The 25,898-nt window shown below is 35.2% G+C and overlaps 1 protein-coding gene across 10 annotated transcripts in view; it reads left to right on the top strand.

The window, feature by feature from the left end:
* The window catches only part of MEF2A (myocyte enhancer factor 2A), a 236,637-nt gene that overhangs the window by 41,130 nt on the left and 169,609 nt on the right, over positions 1-25,898 (top strand). For 8 of the 10 annotated variants that reach the window (XM_027852028.1, XM_027852027.1, XM_027852034.1 and 5 more), the window contains one exon: positions 12,935-13,055. The exons of the other annotated variants lie outside the window; for them this stretch is intronic. The gene's annotated coding sequence lies outside the window, so the exon portion shown is untranslated. The remainder of the gene's footprint in view (positions 1-12,934; positions 13,056-25,898) is intronic. 10 annotated transcript variants of the gene reach the window in all.

Genomic DNA, 25,898 nt, shown 5'->3' on the forward strand with positions numbered 1-25,898 from the left:
AGCAGCTAACAAAGGGAGTTTTACTTAGCCATAGTAGGACAAGGATATACAACAAGCGTATATATTTAAGGACACCATGAATTGACTCACCTTAATGATGCTCCTCTGAGTTGCCCATAGTAGTCTGCTAGCAAAACATCCAAGAGCACTGGAGTTCCTTGTGGCTCTTTTGTACTCAAGTAATCAGGAAGCTCCTATATACTCTGTATTTTTCAGTTGATTGTTTGATGTTGTTTACTGTAAAATAGCACTTTTGAAACCATTCTTATTCTCTACAAATACTGTCAACAAGTAGTCTCTTAGTAGACTATTATCATCAATAATTTTTATAGCTGAAAAAGTAGGCATAGAGACTATAATTGTTGATATTCTTTTGGTTCTATTTTCAGTATTATTAGGCACCAAGTTGTTTTTTTTTTTTAAATTTCACTCCTCTGCTATTTTATCTCACTTTAGGGCACCTTATTAGTCAAGCCCTCAATGTCTTCATATTTTCACTGCTTCTAGCATAGGTGTCCTTTATATACACTTGATCTAATCTAGATTCTTTCTCTGCTTTTGTTCTCTTTAATATCATTCCTACCTTTTCTATAAGCACATCTGGGACTGTTTCTATGTGGTGACTGCACTGTCCTTGAAAGTGATGTTTGTTTAAAACAAACTTTTTCTATGATTATTCAGTTGGTCTTCCCATTTTAGTCCTTCAGTGTTCTCAGGATAACTTTGCTTACTCAGATCTCTCGTCATAAGCTTCTTATAAACTGTGTTTGCCCTGTACTTTTTCTATTTTATGTTGATACTATTCATAATCTTCCAATATCCTTATTCATAAGTCTTTTGCAAATGAGTTCCAAATTGGTGTTGTCCGTGGCTGCCATTTCTTTCCTCTTAGGCACTTTTTTAGGCACTTTTAGTCTTTGTTCTAGTGGTTGATTTATAGCAGATAAACTTCTGTATGAATTTAATATGATTGATGTTGGCCTTTTTTCCCCATCCACTTTCTATTTTTTCTTTATCAATAACTTGTTTAAACAGGTCAGGATTGGACTGTTTTAATTGCATGCCTTATCTTTTCCTCATTTTTATTCTGTTAACGTTGTACTAATTTTGAACTGTTCCTAAGAATTTGATGGTCTGATATTCATTAGTAACAAGTAATTTCTGTTGAAATGTAATCAATTTTTTTTGTGATCTTATAGATATTCCCCATGTCTACTTTCTTGTGTTCTATGCCAGTGGATACTTTTTTTTGGAGGCAGTTGGGGATAAGTGACTTGCCCCAGCATCGCACCCTTAGTAAGTGTCAGAGGCTGGATTTGAACTTATGTCCTCCTGACTCCAGGGCTGGTGTTCTATCTACTGGGCCACCTAGCTACTCCCAGTGGATATTTTCTTGTTTTATTTTGTCTTCTATTTCTAAAAGATGTGGGCAGTTTTATGATTTCTTGAAATATGTCTATGCCCTTTTTTTTTTTTTTGGTTGTGGCTTTCTTAAAAACATGTTCCAAACTGAATTCATTTTTCCCCCTAAGGCTTCCCTTCTTGCTAACCTCCCTATTATTGTCAGGGGCACCACTGTACTCCCAGTCACCCAGACTCATAACCTAGGTATCATCCTTAACTCCTCACTCTTATCACATATTCTTTCCCCACTATATAATCTGTTAGTGAGACTTTCAATTCACCTTTTGCAACATATCTTCTGTGTGACCACTTCTGTCCTTTATTACTGCCACTACCCTAGTGTAGGCCATCATTATCAATCATGCATAGACACTATTGCAAGAGCCTGTGGGTTGGCCTCTCTGCCTCATATCTTTCCCCATTCCTACCACACAGATATCAAAGTGATCTTGCTAAAATACAGATTTGAACTTGTCACTTTCTCTATTCATTTAACTCCTATGGCTTCTATCATTTCCAGGATCAAATATAAAATCCTGTTTTTGGCTTTTAAATCCCTTCATAAAGTGGCCCTTACTACCCTTCCAGTATTCTTATTTTTCTCCACATCCTTTATGATCAGTGACACTGTTCTACATGCTGTTCCTTGCACAAGACACTCCATCTTTAAAACTTGGGCATTCTTACTCTCTGTCCCCCATGCCTGGAATTCTATCTCCTTATTTCCACCTCTTGGTTTCCTTTGAGTCTCAGCTAAAACTCTAGTTTATGCAAGAAACCAGATGCCATCCCTCTTAATGTTGATAGTGCCTTCCTCCTGAGGTTAGGTACAATTTGTTCTTTATGTAGGGGTAACTGGGTGGTGAAGTGGATAGAGTGCTGGGCCTGGAGTCAGGAAGACTCATCTTCCTGAGTTAAAATCTGGCCTCAAACATTTACTAGTTGTGTCACCCTGGGCAAGTCACTTAATCCTGTTTTCCTTAGTTCCTCATCTGTAAAATGAATTAGAGAAGGAAATGGCAAACCACCCCAGTATCTGCCAAGAAAACCACAAATGGGGTTTTGAAGAGTTGGACTTGACTGAAAAACGACTCAACAACATGATTATTTCAATTGCCTTTGAAGGAAAAGAAAGAAATTCAGTAATCAGCAATGTGAGGAACATGAGCCAAGCCACAGGGGGTTGAGTATGTGGTGAGGAAAAAGAAGGCAACAAATGTAGAATATTCTTTCTGGAATTTTAGCAGTTAGAGGGAGGATAGAGAAAGACGTAACTTACCCCTTTTGCCTTATCAATCAGTGAGCATATCACTCAGTAAGCATCTATTAAGTATTTACTGTGTGGCAGACACTATGCTAGGTGCTGAGGATACCAGTATAGTAAATTAAATAATTCTTTGTGGCAAGTAGTTTATATTCCTATGTTCTACTTCCCTTCAAACTTGATTACTTCCCATCCTGTACCTGTGCTTAGTCTGTTCCCTATGCATGGAAGGTCTTCCAAATCTCTACAAGGTCATACTTATGGAGTCCTAGCTTCCTGTCATTTTGTCTTTTCCTTATTTAGTGCTCACCTATCCTTAAGTTAGTTAATCTCATATCACACTAGCTAATTCTAATGTTAGTTGTATTTATTAACATATATATAGCTTTTCTCTCTTTTCTGTATTGAAATCTTTTAGTATCTTGAGCATTGGTACCATGTCTTATCTTTACATCTCCAGTGCTTTTTATGTCTTATACACAGCAGACATTTAATGGGTGGTTGAATTAGAATCATTACTATAGAATCATTCCTTTTTTTAAAAAAAAAATAAACACTCAATTTTACTTGGGAGTAAATTTATTTTTTAAATGTAGGTGTCAGATCATTGTCACATTTTGTTTTTGTATTCCTAGTGCATTCCTAGATCCATTAGATTGTGAGGTTTTTTTGAGTGCAGGAATTGTCTTTTGCTTCTTTTTGTATTCCCGGCACTTAGCACAGTGTGTAACAGCACATAGTAAGTGCTTAATAAATTTATTGATTGATAGTATCTAGAACTGTTTCCTGCATAAGTAGGTACCTATTAAATACTTGAATTGATAAAAGATATATGTTTGTTGTCACAGATAATAAATGTCCTTCTGGTTCTGACTTGAAGTGATTTGGTCAAGGTTATATTGATAATAAGTAGGAGAACCAAGATTTGAGCTTAAGTCCTGTACTCCAGATCCTGTACTCCTTTTCAATCTTCTGTGTGGTCTTAAGAGAAATCCTGTATAAAATGCATTTTAGTCCATTGCAGTGAAAGGGAACATAATATATAATGCAAAGAGAATTGGTCTCAAGTTAGAAGACCTGGATTTTAGTCCCATATTTGACATTTAGTTGACCATGTGATTTTAGGGAAGTCACTTCTTTCTGGGGCTCATGTTGCTTATCTGTAAAATAAAGGGTTTGGACTAGATCTTTATAGTTCCTTGAAAACTCTGACATGCAATAATTCTGTGGAATTTTTAAAGGTTCGACATCACTTCAAGTAGTTTCCTGATCAGAATAATACATGCTACTGGAAAAGGCTTTCTTAAATGAGTTATGACTCCACAAGAAACTCATGGAACATATAGGCCTTTTTCCATAGCACTCTGCATTGATTATTGTAGTCATTTTATGTGTTCTTCTACCAACATCATTTTTTTCTTATTTGTATGTCATATGCTTGGATTTCCTGTAATTCCTCATTATTTAGTTATTACATTAAAATTTAGTTCTGTCTAGTGAGATTTTGCTAATCACCAAAGTTCAAGAGAGCAGGACTGCTGTACTCATTAACAAATTTCAACAAAGGTAGGAACAGAGAGGGAGGAATATGCTAAGTGACTCTAGCTGAGTCATAAGTTGGATCTAAAGTTAGAGGAGATTGCAAACCACTCCAGTATCTCTGCCAAGAAAACCCCAAATGGGGTTGTAAGATTTGGACACAACTGAAAAATGACTAAACGATGATGACTGGCAGTCAGGCTTACTTGAAAACTTGAAATTAGGGAACATTGGTGACCTGTGAGCATTTCCTGATTTTTCTTCTGCTGCAGAATGAAATGGAATAAGAAATTACAGGTTTGTAACCATATGTGAAAGGGAGCAAACAAGAATGTTAGATACCCTTCTGGAACTAATTTACTTTTTGGATTATTCAGGTCTCTTATACTGCTTTTAGATCAGACCTGTGTTTAGTGTGTAGGAAGTTCCCTTTAAGGACCTCCCTCTACCTGTGTTACCTGTTCAGCAACTTCTCCTCCTGGAGTTGATTGGGTTACCAAGAAATTAAATAACCCACCTAGGATTACATAATCAGCATGCATTCAAGATGGAACTTGAACTCAGGTCTTCCTCCTGAGGCCAGCTTTCTATCTACTATACCATGCTGCCTCTCATTACTCATTAGTTTCTTGAATGGAGGGTGTACAGGAGACTTGAATGTGGTACTCATATCTCTCAGCTTTTTTGTGTGGTTGAAATTTTTATAATAAATTTGGGAGAAGTTTTGTAACTTGGCCAAGTTTGTGATCTGTGAACATTATCCATGAGGTTCCTGATACCCATTAAATACCATGGAAAATTGAAATTTGGTGTAAGTGACTTTCTAGGATTAGAAGAAAGTATTGTTAAAAAATAAATTGACATTAATGACACAGACCTTTCTTCCAGTATTATATTGAACATTGAATACGTGATGATAAAATATTTTCATCACAAAAATTTTTTTCAAATACTTATATGTCTCTGTTTAGATATTTAAAAGATGTATGATCTTGAGCAAGTCACTTGGCTATCTGGGCTTTCAGTTTCCTTATCTTTAAAATGAGAAGCTTGGGTTTCATGGGCTATAAGGTCCATTTCCAGCTCTTTGACTGTATCATATTGTTAACAAAAGTGTAAACAAAAAGTGATCTCCTGTCACTTCCTCATCCCTATTTCCAAACCATTCTGCCTACACTCTGACCATTATCTTCATTTTGCTCCCTTTGAAACCTTAGACTTGGTCTCTGCCTTAGAACCACCCTGGGCTCTGATAGGTGAATTGTCACCTTATATGACTGTATCTTTAAGCCCAGAACCAGGCCTCCATCTCATTTCCTAGCCATTTCCTAGCCATTTCCAAACCATGTTGCTTTCATAGTTTGCATGGTTTCATGCGTTCCCATGCCATTCTGTACCCTTCCCTCCCCCTTTTCCTTTTATGTGATATCTTCCTCCACTTGTTGGAATGTAAGCTTGCTTGTATTTGTGTCCCCAGGGCTCAGTAAGTTCTGTCAGTTTCACATCTCATAAGTGCTTAACAACCTTAAAAAACAGCCCTTAATATATTTTCAATATTTATTTTAAAATTTCAACAATGAGCATCTTTTACATAGCATATGCAACCCGTTTTTTTCAGTTTCAGTTATCTTGCTTCCCTGCCATAGATAAAAAAATGAGAAGTTCAAAAGTACTCTATATTTTTCAGTTGAGTGTTTGATGTTGTTTACTGTAAAACATCACTTTTGAAACCATACGTATTCTCTACAAATACTGGCAACAAGTAGTCTCTCTTAGTAGACTATTCTCTAACCGTTAGTTAGCATATGCAAAAAAAAAAAATTTTATAGCTGAAAAACTTATACATACTGTCAAATAGAATAATCCTGAGACGTGTTTGTTTGACTTCTTAGGTCCTTTGAGTGTAGTTGGTTTTTTTAATCAACTAAAGGGTTTTATCTGCATCAGCTTACTGCTACATGACAATATCATGGATTGAAGTAGTTGGAAATATATATTATATTACTGGCTTTTAATGGCTGAGTATTTGGTATTTTGCTGACTTGGGCTTTTTGTTTTTGGCCTTGACCTGTAATTTTATTGTTCTAGGCACTTCCATTGAAAAAGCTCCCTATATCAACTGGTTTTTACGTTATAGTCTTAGAGAATTACCTCTTGCACTGGAAAGTGGGAACTGAACCCAGGTTTTCCAAGCTCTGGGTCTGGTTAATCCACTATATTATATATTGCCTCTCACTACCTTGTTTATTGTGATTTCTTCAAAGGACCTGAGATTAGTAGAAAAGTGTACAATGTCCCAATTGAATTCCCGATTTGTTTGCTTCATAAAATTGAGGGAATAAACATACAAAGCATTTATGGGGCTAAGGTGTGAATATATAAATGGAGAACTATAGATTTTCAGTTGTTTGGTTTTATTTTATGTTCTACCATATATAATGATAAAACTTGAGAACTCATGCTGACATAGACTAGAAGTTGATCTTCAGATTGATTTTTTTAAAAAGTTGTGCAATTTGAGTAGGAGTTAGTGCCCGTGAAAATTGGTTTCTTTTTCTGTCACTGGTCTTTGAAGTAAATGAAAATTAAATTTAACTTTTTTTCTACATTTTTAGCAAAATAAATCAACTCAATCCCAACAGTGAAAGATTTGAACCCACTGTTAATCGTGCAAAAAAAGAGTCTTAAATTTTTTTTTGACTCATAGTATTCAAATTTTTAATTCTTCTTTTAATGCTTCTATAAGTAGCACATGTGCCTTGTTATTCGTAGGCTGTTTTAAAATTTAACAGTAAAACTAATGAAAATCTCTCAATTGTAGCACTGGCTCAAGTAGAAAAGAAAAAAAAATGTAGAATGGAACTGTCAAAACAAATTTGGCCAGCAATTCAATGTGTAGTGGTATGGGGACTAACTATATTAATGATAAGTGAATTATTCTTGCCTGTTTTGGACCTTTCACAAATTAGGAACTATACATATAAGTAAGGGTTAATATGTAGTCCCTGCGTCTTTGATCATATTACAAAGTAATATATCATTTTTCACAATTTGGTGCTGGCTCAGTTCTTCTCTGCATTAGTATGAGTAATGGAGAGATTTCTTTTTTTAATTAAAAATTTCAATTAGTGAATTGCTAATTAATTTATGGAATTATGAAATGAGACAGGCACACCCAGTAGTTGCTGGGAAAGACCACAATGGCGGCGGGGGAGTAATGCTTCAATCACAGTTTAATAAGGCACAAAGGCTTCAGGGGTGAACAGCACAGAAAGTACAGAGATGAGTGGCAAAAAGGGATGGGGTACAGAGGCAGACTGCAATGTGAACTTTGGATTAGAGTTGGGATCACTTGGCAGCGTGGATCTGATGAAAGATGCTTTGGGGGCCAGGAATTTGGGGATCTCATTTTTGTAGATTTTTGTTGGGAGACAGAACTAACTTATCCCTGCCAGCTTGGGGTTAGTAACCGTTAGTTAGCATATGCATATCATCTCAGAGTTATTAACAACATTTGGTGTTCTTTTGGCCTTACTGCAGATATCTGGAGCTTACCTAAGGTTACATACTGTATAACCGAAAGGTCCAGACATCAAGGCCTAGATAGCTTCTTCTGATTTAGCACATGGTCTCAGGATATGATTTTTGGTTACTGTATGATACGGTTGGTAGATTGTGCTCCTTTGATCTTTCAGGCAATTTGTATGTAACTTCTAGGTTCCGCTTTGCAATCTTACTGCTATTGTTACTTTATACTGGCTGCTTATAAACTCACTATACTGACTACAAAGTAGGAGAAGGTGGTCAGGGGGACCAGAAGAAGTTACAATTTCTTTTCTTATTTAATATTTTATTTTTTCCCAACTACACATAAAAACAATTTAAAGGTTTTTTTTTTCAAATTTTGAGTTCTAAATTCTCTTCATTCCTTCCCTACCCCCCTCATTGAGAAGGCAAGCAAATTGACATAGGTTATACATGTGTAGTTGTGTAAAACACATTTTAATGTAAAGAAAGTGAAGAAAAAATATCTTTGATCTGCATTCATGCTCTACCACTTCTTTCTCTGGAGATGGACCAGTACCTTTTCATGATCAGTCCTACAGAATTGTCTTGGAATCATTGTATTGCTGAGAATAACTAAGTTATTCATATTAGATCATCATACAGTATTGCTGTTACTGCGTGCAGTGTTCTCCTGGTTCTGCTTATTTCACTTTGCAGTAGCTTGTGTAAGTCTTTCCATGTTTTTATGAGAGCGTCTTGCTCATTATTTCTTGAAGTACAGTAGTATTCCATCACAATAATATACAACAACTTATTCAGACTTTTCTCAATTGATTGACATCCCCTCAATTTCCAATTCTTTGCCACCACTAAAAGAGCTGCTACAAATGCTTTTGTACACATAAGCCCTTGTCCTTTTTGTTTTGTTTTATCTCTTTGGAATACAGACCTAGTAGTGGTATTGCTTGTTCAAAGGGTGTGCATGGTTTTATAACCCTTTGGGCATAGTTCTCAATTGCGCTCCAGAATGGCTGAATCAGTATATAACTTCACCAGTAGTATATTAGTGTTTTAATTTTCCCATACCCCCTCCAATGTTTATCATTTTTCTCTTCTGTCATATTAGCCAATCTGACAGGTGTGAGGTAGTAGCTCAGAATTGTTTTAATTTGCATTTCTCTCATCCATAGTGATTTAGAGAATTTTTTATATGACTATAGATAACTCTGATTATTTTGTATGAAAACTGCCTGTTCATATCCTCTGACCATTTATGAATTGAGGGATGGCTCTTATTTCTATAAATTTGACTCAGTTTTCTGTTTGAGAAATGAAGTCTTTGTCAGAGAAACACACTGAATGTTTTTTTCACAGCAATAATTACCAACTATGTATTTTCCTCCATCCTGTCCTCCTCCTGTTTATCCTACTTTCTCTCCCCTTTTACCATGTCCCATTCTCAAAAGTGTTTTGCTTCTGACTTTTACTTCCCCCAAACTGCCCTCCCTGCTATCATCTCTCCCTTTCTCCCCTTCTCTCATCCCCTTCCCTTCCTACTTTCCTATATGGTAAGCTAGATTTAAACACCCAACTGAGTGTATATATTATTCCTTCTTTGAGGCAATTCTGATGAGAGTAAGGTTCATGTGTTTCCCTCTCTGCTTCCCCCATTTTCCCCTCCACTGTAAAATCTCTTTCAGGCCTCTTTTATGTCAGATAATTCATCCTATTCTACCTCTCCCTTTCCCCTTCTCCCAGTGCGTTCTTCTTTCTCATCCTTTAATTTTATTTTTTTTAGATAATTTTACCATCACATTCAACTCACACCTCTGCTTTCTGTGTATGTATATGCCTTCTAACTGCCCTAATATGAGAAAGTTTTTAGGAATTATTAATATAGTTTTCCCATGTAGGAATGTAAACAGTTTAACCTTATCAAATCCCTGATGATTTCTCTTTCCTATTTGCCTTTTTATACTTCTTTTGCATCTTATACTTGAAAGTCATTTTTTATTCAGCTCAGGTCTTTTCATCAAGAATGCTTGAAAGTCCTCTATTTCATTGAATATCCATTTTTCCCCCTGAAGGATTATGCTCAGTTTTCCTGGGTAGGTGATTCTTGCTTGTAATCTTAGCTCCTTTGCCCTCCAGAATATCATATTCCAAGTCCTCTGCTCCTTTAATATAGAAGCTGCTAAATTTTGTGTTATCCTGACTGTGGCTCTACAATATTTGAATTATTTCTTTTTGGCTGCTTGAGGTGTTTTCTCCTTGATCTGGGAGGTCTGGAATTTGGCTATACTATTCCAAGAATTTTTCATTTTGGGATCTCTTCCAGGAGGTGATTGGTGGATTCTTTCAATTTCTATTTTACCTTCTGGTTCTAGAATATTAGGGCCGTTTTCCTTGATAATTTCTTGAAAGATGATGTCTAAGTTCTGTTTTTGATCATGACTTTCAGGTAATTCAGTAATTCTTGAATTATCTCTTCTGGATCTATTTTTCCAATGGGATACTTACCATTTTCTTCTATTTTTTCATTCTTTTGATTTTGATTGTTTCTTGATGTCTCATAAAGTCATTAGCTTCCACTTGCCCAATTCTAACTTTTAAGGAATTATTTTCTTCAGTGAGCTTTTTTAAAAAATTTGTTTATTTTTAGTTTTCAACATTCACTTCCATAAGATTTTGAGTTTCAAATTTTCTTCCCCTCCTTTCCCTCCCCCCTCCCCAAGGCAGTGTACAATCTGATATAGGCTCTACATGTACATTCATATTAAACATATTTTTACATTACTCATGTTGTAAATTCACTGAACTTTTGTACCTTCTCAATTTGGCCAATTCTACTTTTTAAGGAGTTCTTTTCAATGAATTGTTTTGTATCTTTTTCCTTTTGGCCAATTTTGCTTTTTAAAGCATTCTTTTCTTCATTGGATTTTTGTTCCTCTTTTACCATTTGGCCTATTCTGTTTTTTAACAGGTTATTTTCTTCAGTATTTTTTTTGTACCACCTTTACCAAGCTGTTGACTCATTTTTCATGATTTTGTTGCCTCTTATTTCGCTTCCCAATTTTTCCTCTAATTTTCTTACTTGATTTTTAAAATCCTTTCTGAGCTCTTCTATCACCCAAGACCAATTCATATTTTTCTTGGAGACTGTGGATGTAGGAGCTTTGACTTTGTTGTCTTCTTCTGAGTGTGTGTTTTGATCATCTTTGCTACCATAGTAACATTCTATGGTCAGATTTTTTTTCTGTTGTTTGCTCATTTTCCAGCCTATTTCTTGACTTTTCTCTGTGCTAAAGTGTAGCTCTCAAGTAGAGGGTGCACTGTCCTAAGCTTGAGGGTTGTTTTTTGGTGCAGCTGTTTTCAGAGGTAATTCTGGGGACCTGTAAGTTTTTGGCTCTTCCAAAGTGGTATGATCTAGAGAGATGTGTTTACTACTCGCCTGTACAGTGCACTGGTTTCTGAGTATCACAAGCACTCTTTTCAACCCTAGAACTGTGACCAGGGTCTCTGTTCAGCTGTGGCAGCTAGCTCTACTGTGCTAGTGTTCCTCCTCACACTGGGACTGTGACCTAGATCCAAGTATAGGCAGTACAGTAGAGGATTGTCCCTGGTGCAGCAAAGGGACCCCCTGTAAATCTCCTTCTGACACGCTGTCTAGTCCCCTTACCATCTGTGGGCCGAGACATCTGGAAACCACCACTTCTGCCACTGATTGATTTGGCTGCTGGTGTGGCCTCTGCTAAACTGTGCTCCTATCTCACCTTGGTGTGACAGACCTTTCCTGCCGACCTTCTATATTGTCTTGGACTGGAAAATTGTTTCACTTTTTGTCAGTTCTGCTGCTCTAGAATTTGTTTAGAGTCATTAAAGGTTTTTGGAGTGGTTTTGGGGGAGAGCTTAGGTGAGTCCTTGCCTTTACTCCGCTATCTTGGCTCTACCGTCCCAACAAGATACAATTTAAATACAATTAAAATCTGCTTTTTGCCTCCCTGTCCCATTCCCTGCATAATTGAAAAAGAAAAAGTCCTTGTAACAAATATATGTAGTTAAGTGAAACAGATTCCCACTTTGGCCGTGTGTGTGTGTGTGTGTGTGTGTGTGTGTGTGTGTGTGTGTGTGTATTTATGTATTTATGTATGTCTCATTCTGCTTTCTGAGTCCATCATCTTTCAGGAAGTGTTATGTTTCAAAAGTAGTCCTAGGGAATTGTGATTGCTCATTGTGTTGATTAGAGTTCTCAAAAAATTTCAAACAATGTTTTTATAATACTGTTGTTATTATATAATTTGTTTTCCTGGTTTTGCTCACTTTATTCTACAACAGTTCTTCATACAGGTCTTTCCAAGTTTCTCTCAAGCTGTCCACTTCATTTCTTACAGCATAACATTATTCTATAACATTCACATACTAGAACCACTTCAGCCATTCCTTCAATTAATTAATTGATACTCCTTCAATTTCCAGTTCTTTACTACCACAAAAAAGTGCTATTATAAATACCTTTGTTCATATGAATCCTTTTCCTCCATTTGATTTCTTTGAGTGTATAGACTCCACAAAGTAGTGGTATTGTTAAGTCAAAAGTAGCTTGGTAACTTTTTTTAGGTATGGGTTCAACTTGCTTTCCAAAACGGTTGGACTGTGAATAAGAGAGAGTTGTCTGTTTTAGGAAATTTTCCTTTTGGTTTTTATACAGTATGTTGGAATCTTGATTGTTTTATAGTTCCCTCCTTTAAAACTCTTATGTGTATTGAGATAAAAAATAATTTTTAACATAAAGGTGCTTTTTAGATACAGTAATTTGGTAATGTAATTCATAGAGAAGCTCTAAAATTTTGCTTTTAAAAACCCAAAAAGACAATGTAGAATTCTTAAAATGTGGATTAGGAAAAAGAAAGAACTTATATAGAGCTTTTACTGACAGTAGAATTTTGGTAGACAATTGCATTCAACTGACATATTCAATTAAATAATGCTAAACCATGAAGTTCAGGAAATGTTTCAGATCTTATGTGCAAAACATAGTAATCTTTTCCTGGAGTGAGACTATCAAATGTTACACATACTATCAATATTTAATTGGCTCAAATTTTTGTTTTTAATGTCATTTAAACAGGCCTTATTTTGGAAAGAAGAAAGTTAAGTTGACTATCATGAAAAAAAAAGAAACAGACAAATATTAACTCTTAATTCCCCCCTTCTTTTAAGGTGTTGCATTTTAAGAAAGAGTAACCAACCAGAACTTGCTGCAGGGGCTGAACTGAATATACTAATTGCTTACCTTTTTGCTGAGTTTTGTTTATGCAAAAGATTCAACACGCCAGTTCTGGTAAGAATTTTTCTTGACTAAGTATTATAGAACAAATAGCAGTAAGCTGTTATAATATGTTTTAAAAGGAAGACTCCATAAATGTCTGTTATTTTGAGTGGTAGTTCATTTGAAATCCATTTTTAAGAAAAAGAATGCCTAATTCTATTAATTCCAGAGCGCCCACAGTAAAAGGGGCGGGTAGCTTTTGATTGGGACTTCTATTTTTCTGAGGGATCCATATCTTTTATTTAAATTCAAACTTAAAAAAAAATTTTATTCATTTTAAACTTAAATACAAAATGAGAAAAGAAAAAAAAAGAACATGTCCATGTACACAGCAGAACATAAGGGAGGATTCAATATAAAGCGATGAATTTCCATTTTACAGAAACCTGTGTAATAAATCATATACATTATTTTCAAAGTAACTCACCTTTTCTGTGCTTCCTTCTGGGTTTTCTTTTATTCTCTACTGTGTACTTTTTATTTTATTTTATTATTTTTTTCCAACTCATTAAAATAATTTTTTTTTAATAATTAAATGGGATGGTATTGAATAAACAGATTAGTTAGGCAAAATTGTCATTTTTTATTAGTGGCTTTATCTACCCATGAATAATAAGTATTTCTTCAGTTATTAAAATTTGACTTTATTTGTATAAAGAGTATTTTATATTTATGTTTATGTAGTTCCTGTGTATGTTTTGGCTGCTATACTGTCAGATATTTTATGTTGTCTAGTTATTTTAGATGGTCAAAAACAATATTGTTTCATAATATTGGTGACACATAGTGTAGTTTCCCTATTTTTCTCTTTTAATTAAATCTGTTTTAGTTTTTCTCTTTTAATTAAATCTGTTTTAGCTTTAACTTTGTCTGAGATCATAATTACTACCTGTTTTTTTCCACAATAAATTCTACTCTGACCCTTTACTTTATCTCTATGCATATCTGTCTTTTTAACTGTGTTTCCTGAAAGTGACATATTGTTGAATTCAGATTTTTAAGCCATTCTGCTATCCTGTTCTGTTTTATGGATAAATTTGTCCCATTCACATTCTAAGTTATAGTTACTTATTATATATTTCCCTCCATCCTATATTTCCTCATTATCCTTCTTACCCTATTTACTTTATCCCTCCTCACTCCTCTAATTTACTTCTACCTGCTACCTTGCCCTCCTATTCCTTAATCTACGCACCCCTCTAAGAGTCCCTCCCTTATTCTCTCTCCCCACCCTCTACCTTAATCTGCCTGTCTTTCTAGAAGTTTCTCCCTTATCCCCTCCCCCTCCTAATTCTTAATCTCCACACTGTTCTAAATCCTCCCTTTTCCTTTCCCTTCACCCTTTTATTTTTTTCTAAATTTAGAAGACCTTTATACCCTTCTAGATGTATATGTTTAACCCATTTCCCATGAGAGTAAGGTCCAGCCCTACCAGCCCCTCCTTCTCTCACTTGCTTTTTCTATATCAGTTCTTCCTTTCATGCCACATTTGTATGAGATAATTACTCCTTTTTATTTCTCCCTATATAGTTTTTTTCGAATCATCCCATCATACGCAGCATAGGCCAAGCCTTTCAAGCTACCTAAATAATGATGACAGAAGAGTACTGATAACATTTTTATATACAAGAAGTAAATAGTTTATCCTTATTGTGTCCCTTATAATTGGTCTTTAATGTTTACCTTATATATCTCTTGGATCTTATATATTGAATTTTTCTTTGTCACAGAAACCTGAAAGTCTTTCAGGTCATTAAATGCATATATTCTTAGAGTTGGAATGAAGTTTAGAGGATTATCTCAGCTCCTCATTAAATGGTGAAGTTCTAGAATGAGGTATGCTGGCCTTAAAGATCTGCCTATATTTTGGGCTAATTCCTCATGTTTCATGGTTGGGAAATCTCTGGTATCTTCTCTGGCTTTCTTTGTGTTTGTCTGTCTCTCTTTTAGTCTATCTCTGCTTCAGAGGAGTTCTAAGTAGCATCCCCAAGACACTGCCCTAACTTAGAAAGAGGATTCTTTTGATCCCTTCTTGAGACATTTGGGACCTTTGATACCTCCTTTTGTTTTTGTTTTTGTGTTTGTTTTTTGGTGGGTATATAAGAGAACCAATTACTCTTACTATTTTTTTTTTTTTTACTTTCGTTCTTCTTGAGAAGTGCTCTATTTGTTGAATCTTTCTTACTATCAGGGAATCTTGCCTGGGGATACAAATTTGTACTTTGGATCTATTTTGTCCATATGTATTTAAGTTGTGGGTATTTTTGTTTTTTGTTTTGGCATACATGTGAGGAACTGTAGGAGGGCCAGTTTATCTCAACCATAGACTACTGGATTTCTCTCTAAGCAGAGATTAAAAATTAATTGAACCATTTTAATTCTAAACATGTCTCCTTAAAGATGTTTAGAATTAGAATAATTTAATTAATAAATTTTTTGCTGGTGGGCTTGTGCCTAAAACATAGAGTACCAAATTTTTTCCCTCCACAATTGGAAAGGTAAGTGGGAGCCAATTTGTGAAGAACTGGAAATGTCAGAATTTATATTTGATTCTAGAGGTAGTAGGGAGCTATTGGAATGTTTTGAGTGGGGGAGTATCATGATCAGATCTGTGCCTTAGGAAAATCATTTTGATGGGTGTGTGTGGCGGGGATGAATTAGATTAGGGAAAGAGACTTGACTAACAGGGAGACCAGTTAGAAGCTTAGTGCAATAGTTTAGACAGGAGATGATGAGAGCCTTAAGAAAGGTGGTAGCCATTTGAGTAGAGAGAAGGGGATGGTTGTGAGATGTTACATGGGTAGAAATGGTAGTACTTAACAACTGCTTGGATGTATGGGGTAAATGAAAGTGGAATGTGTTGGGGCAACACCAAGGTTGTAAGCCTGAATGGCTACAAGGATGGTGGTATCCTCTAAGGAAACTGGAAAGTTTGGAAGAGGGAGTGTGTTTGCATAGGGGAGGGCTGAGGAAGGAGAGAGGAAGGGGGAAGGAAGAAAATGAAATGGAGTCTATGAATGTAAATTGTTGTCTTTCCATGCTGTTCAGATTGTGTCACCCTTCCCACCCAAAATGAAGGAGAATGGGGCTTTGATTTACCAACCACTGACTAGAAGGATTCCAGCTAGTCTCAGCCTTAAGGTGATGATCTAAGGGGCAGTGGTGGCATGTGCTGGGGGCGTGGTAGACTTTCTCAGTGGTACCTGCTTAGCTGCTGCTGTTGGTGACTAGGTTGGGGGCTACCTTAGGGCAAGGTGTAAATAGAAGAATCACAAAGGAGAAAGGAATTAGAAGCTGGATGTTTGGTCAACAATGGGTCAGAACAGTGAAAAGAAGTAAGGCCAGAGTAGAGATGTAAAGAGTAGTGGTTGAAGTAAGAATGAAGAATAGGTTTAAGATAAATGAGATGAAAAAAAAAATAGCAGGACAGTAGGATTATTTTTAAGTTTTCAAGATGATGGAAGTGGTATAGTTAATGGGTAATATAGACCACTTTTATAGTTGACTTAGGTGGAATAAAGTAAATAATGGGAGTTGAGAAAGGTGATTAACTTGGGATGTTAAAGTATTTGAAAGGACCTCAATATGTATATTGAAATCTCTAAGTATGAGGACAAGGTTAGGGATAGAGAGAAACATTGTGAGCTGAGGAGTCCTTTAGAAAGGAGGGAGAGTGACTTGGAGGTCAGTAGAGTACAGCAACAAGCATCTAGAGAGGTAATGGGGAAGAAAGAAATAGGTTCCATTCCCCCCTACCCCCACCTTGTTAGACAGTGGTAGAATCTTGGCAATTAAGGTTTTGGGAGGAGTGTCCCAGTTATAAGAGGAGGAAAAAAGTTTCAAGGTACTATGATGACAGCAAAAGCATTTGTGTAGAGGCAAAAACTTCAGTTTTCAGGATGAGAAGGTATGACTGGATTGTGATGTTCCACTGTGAAGACAGTTCCTATGCTGTTGAGATCGTAGATTAACTGATTGTTCATTACCCATGTCATGGCCAACTTCAGCAATTAGAGATTGAATCTGGTATTAAGTACTGAAAATATTGACAATTCTATTTTGTTTGACCCGTTGTGAGCTATATGTAAAACTCTTCCAAAGTTTGAATATTGTCTCAACTATCATTTAATTAGAAATTATAATCACTATGCTTTAATGATGTCTTTGAATTTGAACATTTCTGTTTCACAATCAAGTGCATATTCTAATTATGTAATGTCAGTAATATTTTATACAAATGACTTTACATTTTTGGAACTGAATGTTTTCCTTTTTTTTTTTTCCTTCGGTCCAGGTGATAGAAGAATTTGTTTTCTTCACAGATAAGTAATAGTTCTCCAGGGTAATTAACAAATAAATTTGTATTATAGAACAGGGCTTCTTAAACTTTTTCCACTCGCAACCTATTGCTGTCTGAGAAATTTTCACATGATCTGGGTAAATAGGTATACAAATCAAACATTTATTGATAATAAATCATAAAGAAATTGATTTTAAAACAATTCTTTGGTATACATATAATTTTATATTTATTAAAGACAAAAGCAAATTTGCATACTAATGAGATGAATGTGCTTGTTTATTTTTACGTAAAGAATTAAATCTTGGCAGAATATTTGATACTGCAAGATGTAGAACATCTTCAAAGTTTTTCAGAGTTGATCGATATTTTGATTTTATAATCATCAGTTCTGAGAATGACACTTTGCATAAATATGGAGTACAAAATAGCAGAAGTATGTTTAGGGCCATTTCAGAAATTGTTGGAAATTCTGTCCTGATCCCAAGCCAAAACTCATTTAACGATTTTTTAGGAAACCCAAGTTTTAAACCTGTGTCCCTTAACTTGGCAAATTCTTCTTCAATTTTTAATGGCAGATGACTGACATTTTTTATTTCAATTGAGTATGATTTATTAACCCAACTCAGTTTTTTAGAATCAAAATTTGAAGTGAAGTATTTCTGAAACTGTGTCTCCAGGTACTTCAGATGATCAATTATAACTCTTACAATTAAATCTTTGGGAAGGTTATTTTCAATTATAAAATTATCTGTAGCTGTAAACATTTCTAAAGAACCATTTTCCACCCTATTCTTCCATATATTAACTTTTTTAGTAAAACTTTAAATTTTATCCTTTTATCATGAATTTGTTACAATTTTTTCCTCGAAGTGATGCATTTAAATCATTGAGTTTTTTCAGAAATATCTGACAAACAACACAGTTGTGAAACCTATTTGAAACCATATTTGTGAGGTTAACTAACTTGTCCAGGTTCACATGGCTAGTTCATGTCAGAGATGGGACTTGAATCCAAGTCTTTCTGGTTCCAAGCACACTGTTTTTGTATTATATCTGATTTCCCTGGTGTGTTTTTTCCCATAGAGATTATAATTTGTTTTTTTTTTTTTTTTTTGAAATTGACGTTTTTTTAAAAAATAGCATCAAAAACTAATCATAACATGAAGTAAATTAGCAGATGCCTGATGTCTTAAAGTACTCTTGATTTTAGTTTATTTTTATCTGCTGTTTTTTCAAGTAAGAAACATGTGAAAATTATTTTTTAAAAATGTGAGTATGGCTATAAACGTGCATTTTTAGTGGTTTTCTAATGAAGGTTCATTGCCTATCTTTGAACAGAAATGTTCTCTAATATTTTGGGTTTGGTTTACTATTGTGCTTTGAACACTTTCACTAAAGATTTTTAGGTAATTAGGTATTCTTAATTAGTTCTTTTGAGAAGTGTTATTTGTCATGTATTTTATAAACAAAAAAGAAATGGGAAATTTTTTTGTTTTGAACGAAAAGGTACTTTACTTGGATTGCCACGAATTTTTTCAATGTCTCTTTGCTAGTTATCCTACCCAGAGGATACTTTTGATACTGTTAGGTTCAGATTAGTTAACTATGGTGCTTTCTCATTTTTCTTACAAATTACATTACCAGAGTGTATACTGGAGTCAGTTCTGATCCAGGGAGAGCCTGACTGTTCATTTTTTTTCTTTTAAAATGTTGATTTTTAACATTTTAACATTCTTTTCTTTTTAAATTTTTAAATTTTGAGTTCCAGATTTTCTCCTTCCCATCGCTTCCCCTTGCACTGAAAAGGCAGACAATATGATATTAACTAATGTATCTATTTTCCCTCATCCCTTTCATTACTTGTCATTTCTGATACATGTGTGGTGGTACCTCAAAGTAGTTTTAATTTGGCTTTCTCTCATCAATAGTGATTTAGAGTATTTTTTAAGAGCTGTCTTTTTTTTCTCCTTTTTTTCCCTAAATTACTTGTAAAAATTTTTAAAGTTTTTTTTAATTTTGAGTTCTATATTCTCTTCTTTCTTCTCTCCTCTAAACCCTCCTTGAGAAGACAAGCAATTTGACGTAGATTATATATATGTAGTCATGCAAAACATATTTCCATATTAGTCATGTTGTGAAAGAAAATACAGACTGAAAGGAAAAATAAAGAAAGTTTAAAAAGCATGCTTAAATCTGCTTTTATTCAGACTCGATCAGTTCTTTCTCCAGAGATGGATAGTGTTTTTCATCAAAAGTCTTTCAGAATTGTCTTGGATCATTGTATTGCTGACAATAGCCAAGTCTTTCGCAGTTGATCATTGTACATTTTGCTGTTACTATGTGCTGTACTTGGTTCTGCTCATTTCACTTTGCATCAGTTTGTGTAAGTCTTCCCAGGTCTCTCTGAAAGCATCCTGCTTGTCATTTCTATTTGTACAATAGTATTCCATCACAATAATTTACACCAATTTGTTTAGTCATTCCCCAGTTGATGAACATCCCCTCAATTTCCAATTCTTTGCCACCACAAAAAACAGTTGCAGTCGATATTTTTGTGCAAATAGGTTCTTTTCCTTTTTCTTTGAAATCTTTGGAATACAGACCTAATTGTGGTATTGCTGGGTTAAAGAGTATGCACAATTCTATAGCCTTTTGGGCATAGTTCCAAATTATTCTCCAAAATGGTTGGATCAGTTCATAGCTCCACCAGCAGAGCATTAGTGTCCCAATTTTCCCACATCCCTTCCAGCATTTATCATTTTCTTGATAGGTGTGAGATGATACTTTAGAGTTGTTTTAATTTTCTTTTGTCTTATCAATAGTGACTTAGAGCATTTTTTTCATATGTCTAAAGACAGCTTTGATTTCTTCTTCTGAAAACTTCCTGTTTGTATCTTTTGACCATTTATCAGTTGGAAAATGATTCTTATTTTTATAAATTTGACACGGTTTTCCTATATATTTGAGATGTGAGAACTTTAACAGAGAAATTTGCAGTACTTTTTTTTTATATTACTTCATTGTCTCTGGTACCTTTTAGCAAAATGTAATTTCCCAATTATCTCTTTCATTTGGGTCAAATTTTGCTTTTCTGTGGTCTGAGATCATGATTGCCTTCCCTGTGCTCTTAGCTTCACCTGAAGCACAATAGACTCTGTTCCTGCCCTTCATTTCAACTCCATGTGTATGTTTCTGTCCCAAGTGTGTCCCTGTATACAAAATATTGTTGGATCCTGGTTTCCAGTCACTTTTGTTCTATGGGTTAGCTCATCCCATACATTCACAGGTATGATCATTAACTTTGTATTTCCCTCCATTCCATTTTCCTTTGTATATCCTTCTCTCTCTTTTTTCATCCTGTCCCTCCTCAAAAGTCTGTCTTGCTTCCAACCACTGCCTTCTCCAATCTGTACTCCTCCTTGTTACTACTACTTCCTTCCCCATATCTTTTATCCCTTTCCCCTCCTGTCTTCCTGTTGGGTAAGATAGCTTTCTAAATCCATGTGAGTGTGTATAGTCTTCCCTCTTTGAACCAGTTCCAGTAAGGGTGAAGTTCAGGCAATGCCCTGCCACAGCCTTCCATTTTCCCCTTCACTATTAAAGTTCTTCCTGCATGTCTCCTTTATGTGAGAAAATTTGCCCCGTTGTGTCTCTCCCTTCCCCCTTCTCCCAGTGCATCCCTCTTTCTCACTCCACCATTCTTTTTTGGGAGATCATCCCGACGTAATCAACTCACACTCATGCTGTCTGTCTATGCAGACTCCTTCAAACTGCCCTAATAATGATAAAGTTCTTAGGAGGTACACATATCCTTTTCCCAAATAAGAATGTAAACAGTTTAACTCCATTGAGTCCCCTATGATTACTCTTTGATGTTTACCTTTTTGAACTTCTCTTGAGTCTAATGTTTGAATATTAGATTTTCTATTCAGTTCTGGTCTTTCCATCAGGAATTCTTAGAAGTCCCCTTTTTCATTAAAAGTCCATTCCCCCCCCCCCCCCCCCCCCGCCCCCAAGGATCACACTCAGTTTTGCTGTGTAGGTTATTCTTGGTTGTAATTCTATCTCCTTTGCTTTCAGGAATATCATATTCCAAGCCCTCCGCTCCTTTAATGTGGAAGCTTCTAAATCTTGTGTGATCCTGGTTGTAGCTTCATGATATTTGAGTTTCTTTCTGGATGCTTACAGTGTTTTCTCTTTGACCTGGGAGCTCAGGAATTTAGCTATAATATTCCTGGGAGTTTTCATTTTGGGATCTCTTTAAAGAGGTGATTGGTGGATTCTTTCAGTTTTTATTTCACCTTGTGGTTCTCGAATATTCGGGCAGTTTTCCTTGAGATAATTTCTTGGAATATGATGTCTAGGTCCTTTTTTGATCATTGCTTTCAGGTAGTTGGATATAATTCTTAAATCATCTCTTCTTGATCTATTTTCCAGGTCAGTTCTTCCAATGAGATGTTTCACATTTTCTTCAATTTTTTCCTTCTTTTGACTTTGTTTTATTGTTTTTTGAAGTCTCATGGAGTCATTCGCTTCTGCTGGTTCAGTTCTAATTTTTAAGGAATTGTTTTCTTCAGTGAGCTTTTGTCTCTTTTTTTCCATTTGGACAATTCTGTTTTTTAAGGAGTTTTTTCCTTCAGTCAATTTTTGTACTCTTTTCACTTGGCCTAATTTTTTTAAGGGAATTCTTTTCTTTAGAATTTAAGAAATTCTTCTTGAATTTTTGTGCTTCTTTTATCACTAAGCCATTTTTGTTTTTGAAGGTATTTTTCAGTAGTTTTTGTACCTCTTTTACAGCTGTTAATTCTCTTTTCATAATTTTTTTTAAACACTCATTTCTTTTCCCAATTGTTCCTCTGCTACACTTCTCTTTCTTTAACTCTTCCAAGAGTTCTTGCTGGCCTTCAGTCCAGTTAGCATTTTTCTTTGAGGCTCTGCTTATAGCTGTTTTCACATTGTTGCCTTCTAAGGTTGTGTCTTGGTCTTCCCTGCCATCTTAATAGCTTTCTATGGTCAAGGGTTTTTTTTTTTGTTTTTGCTATTTGCTCCTTTTCCTAGCCTATTTCTTCATTTTGAACTTTGTGTTAATGTTGGACTATGCTCACTTTGGGGTGGGGAGGCACTGTACCAAGCTCCAGGCTTTTTTGTGCGTCTACTTTTAGAGCTAGTTCTAGGTATGTGAAAGTTTTGGGTGCTTCCAAAGTTGTGTCATCCTAGGAGAGATATGATCACTACTCTCCTGGTCTGTGCTCTGGTCTTTACCAAGAAAGGGCCCTACCTCCCTGGCAGCCTTAAGTACTAGTACTCCTTTTGGTCCTGAAACTATGAGCAGGGCCGCTGCTGCCTTGTGGCCAATCATAAGTTCTACTCTCTGTCCTGGAAATGCATCCCAGAACTGCTCATGGGAAGTAGAGTTGCCAGTCAGTGCTTGTTGTATCCAGTGCCAGTAAGAGGTTCCCTATAACTTCTTTCCGAGCATTTATCTCCCTTACTGTCTCTGAGTTGAGAGCTCCCAAAACTGCTGCTGCTGTTACTGCTGTCATGGCTGCGTCTAAGACCTATTGTTGGTGCTCCTGTTGTGCTCCAGGACTACACCCCCCCTAGTGTTACCGATCTCTGCTTTGGACTTCTTAAGTTGTCTTAGGCTATAAAAATGTTACCCTCTGACCTTTTTTTTTCCTTGTCTCTGACACTCCCAAATTTGATTTGAGGCATTATTTTAAAGTTGTTTGGAGGGGCATATTGGGAGAGCTCAGCTGGGTCCCAGCCTATACTCTGTCATCTTGTCTCTGCCTTGAAAGTTTATGTGCTTAAGGTATTTAATATTGCCAAATTAAGATTTGTTTTAATAATATCTCATCTTCATTGAGTTTTTTATGCTTCACAAAATGTTTTTGTATCTGTTTTTTTTTTTTTTCATTTTATCCTCAGGAAAACAGTGTTAGAATGCTGCCTCCTTGAAATCAGACCTTATGTAACAGAGATAATGGAAAATTAATAGGGATTGTCTAGAATGCAATATATTTAATTAATAATTTCCCCCTTGCTATTTCTATTTCATGAATTATCTTTAGTCAACAGTTCATGAATTATCTTTAAAAATGTTTTGTTGTTGATGTTTTTTAAAAATCACTTTCACTTAATTAAACACTGTCCTCAGCTTCACTTGTAGGAATAATTAGAACAAAACTGAATTAAATTAAAACAAACTCATTGATCATGCCTGATAGCATATTCATCATTCTTTGCCTTGTAGTGTACAACTGCTCTACTGAAAGAAAGCATATTTTATCATCCGATTTCTAGATTCAGGATCAGTCATTACATGAATCTGAATTCTGATTTTTCTTAGTTTTGTGGTTACTGTGTATATAATTTCCTCGGTTCTGCATTCTTCACTTAGTATAACTTCATACAACCCTTTCTAGGTATCTCTGAATTCCTCATGGTTGTGGATGCATGTGCTTATCAGACCTGTGATTTGATTGATATGGGGGACTCCCAGTGAGAAAAATGTCTTTATCAATGCAAGTCTCCATCTGCTTTGCACCTCAGAACCTTAGAATTGCCTGGGGTAGTGGAAGGTTAGATGTTCCCCAGAAACCTGGCACACTGCCAGGATGTGTCAGGAACACCAGGTCTTTCTGACTCCAAGCCTAACTCTCTATCACACCATGTTGCCTTTAACATTGTGTCTTACAGTGCTATAATTTTCTATTATAGCCACATAGCAGAGTTTGTTCAGTCATTCACCAATTCACAATGCTATCGTTAATGCTATCGTTAAAAAAAAAAAAGTACTGCCATGTCTATTTTGGGAAATTTTCTTTTTTCTTTGATGGTGTTGGTATTTCTGGAATAAATGATGGGAATAGTTTCATAACTTTGCTTACATAAATCCAAATTGGTTTTATCATGGCATTGTGAATAGTGATGTAGTTAGAGTCAGGAAGAGAACTTGGTTCATATTGCTGCTTGGATATCTAGTAATTTATGACCATAGACAGCTTGCTTAACCTCTCTAAACCTCATTTTCCTCATCTTTAAAAATGAAGGGGTTGGTCTATATTATATGACTCTGAATTTTTTAGTTTTATTGTAAATGAAATTATTTTATCTTCTAAATTTTTTTTATTTTTATCTCTATTCCTTGTTTGGTTGAGAATTCTGTTCCCTCCCCTTCCCCACAACCATAGTTAAGAAAGTTTTTCTATTCTTTAAAAAATTTTTATGGTGTAACCTTTTATATTTAGATCATATTTTCATTTGGAGCTTATTGTAGTATATAAAGCATATAACATACTAGTCTAAATGAATTTTATGCAATATTGTTTTCTATTTTTCCTAGTATCTTTTGTTGAATTAGAAGTCCTTTCCCTTATTTTGCATTTTGGGGTTTATTAAACACAAAATGCAATGTCTGGTTGCTTTTGGGTCTTGTTAATTCCATCTCTTTTCTTTTCCTATTTACTGTAGATAGCACATAGTTTTGATTTGCTTTATAGTACAGTTTGATATCTGGTACTACTAGGCCTCATTGTTTATACTTTTTTCCCTTTTTTTTCCATTGAGATTTTTCCCTCCAAATGAATTTTTTGTTATTTTCCTATTTTTTCCCCACAGAATTTTGCTGCTTTAACTAAAGGTCTAATTCCTTTAAAGATAAAATTAAGTTTCTTCCTCACCCCACCATTATCCTATAGAGATGTATATGTACTATATATGTGATAATTCTTATGTTACATTTTATTTTCCTCTGATTTGAAAATAATTTTATGATCTAATGAGTGATATTGAAACTCAATGTGATTGAAAATGGCAGCATTTTAAAGTATTTTTTACTTTCTCTAAGATTAGGTAAACACTTAAAATTAATATGTAAAACTGGAATAGAAGTATAGTTATTTTGGCATCACTAACTACTTTGTACACAGGTTCAGTGTGATGTTAATTATATTACTATTTGTCATTCAGATTGAACAGTTGAATTTCATGAAAGCTAATTAAAGCATAGCAACTTCATTTAAATAGCTGATATTAATTCTCAAGACACAGATCATCCTAGGGAATAAATTAATCCCGTGTCAGTAATGCACCCCTGAAAGATTCTAATTTAACTCTCAAGTTTGTAGGTTATTACTGCACAGGACTAATTTTTTTAAAATGGTGACCAATTTAAAATTGACAGATTTGTCTGAGAGGATGAGTAGGATAATCAGACAATCAGCAAACATTTATTAAGTGCCTGCTATTTTTCAAAGATTTGTGCTAAGCACTGAGGTTCCAAAAAGAGTCAAAAAATAGTCCATAACCTTAAGTAGCTTATAGTCTAATGGGGGAAACATCATGCAGACAGATATATACAAAACAAGCCATAGAGAGGATAAATGGGAAATAATTAAGAGAGGGAAGGCACTAGAATTAAGAGGGATGGGGAAAGGCTTGCTGTAAAAGACAAGATTTTATTGGGTCTTAAAGGAATCCAGGTAGGTCAGTAGTTGGAGTGGAGAGGGAGAGAATTCCAGGCATGAGGGACAGCCAGAGAATGTCTG

The sequence above is a fragment of the Vombatus ursinus genome, unplaced genomic scaffold (assembly GCF_900497805.2).
Source record: "Vombatus ursinus unplaced genomic scaffold, bare-nosed wombat genome assembly UNPS02009205.1, whole genome shotgun sequence".
Classification (NCBI taxonomy): domain Eukaryota; kingdom Metazoa; phylum Chordata; class Mammalia; order Diprotodontia; family Vombatidae; genus Vombatus; species Vombatus ursinus.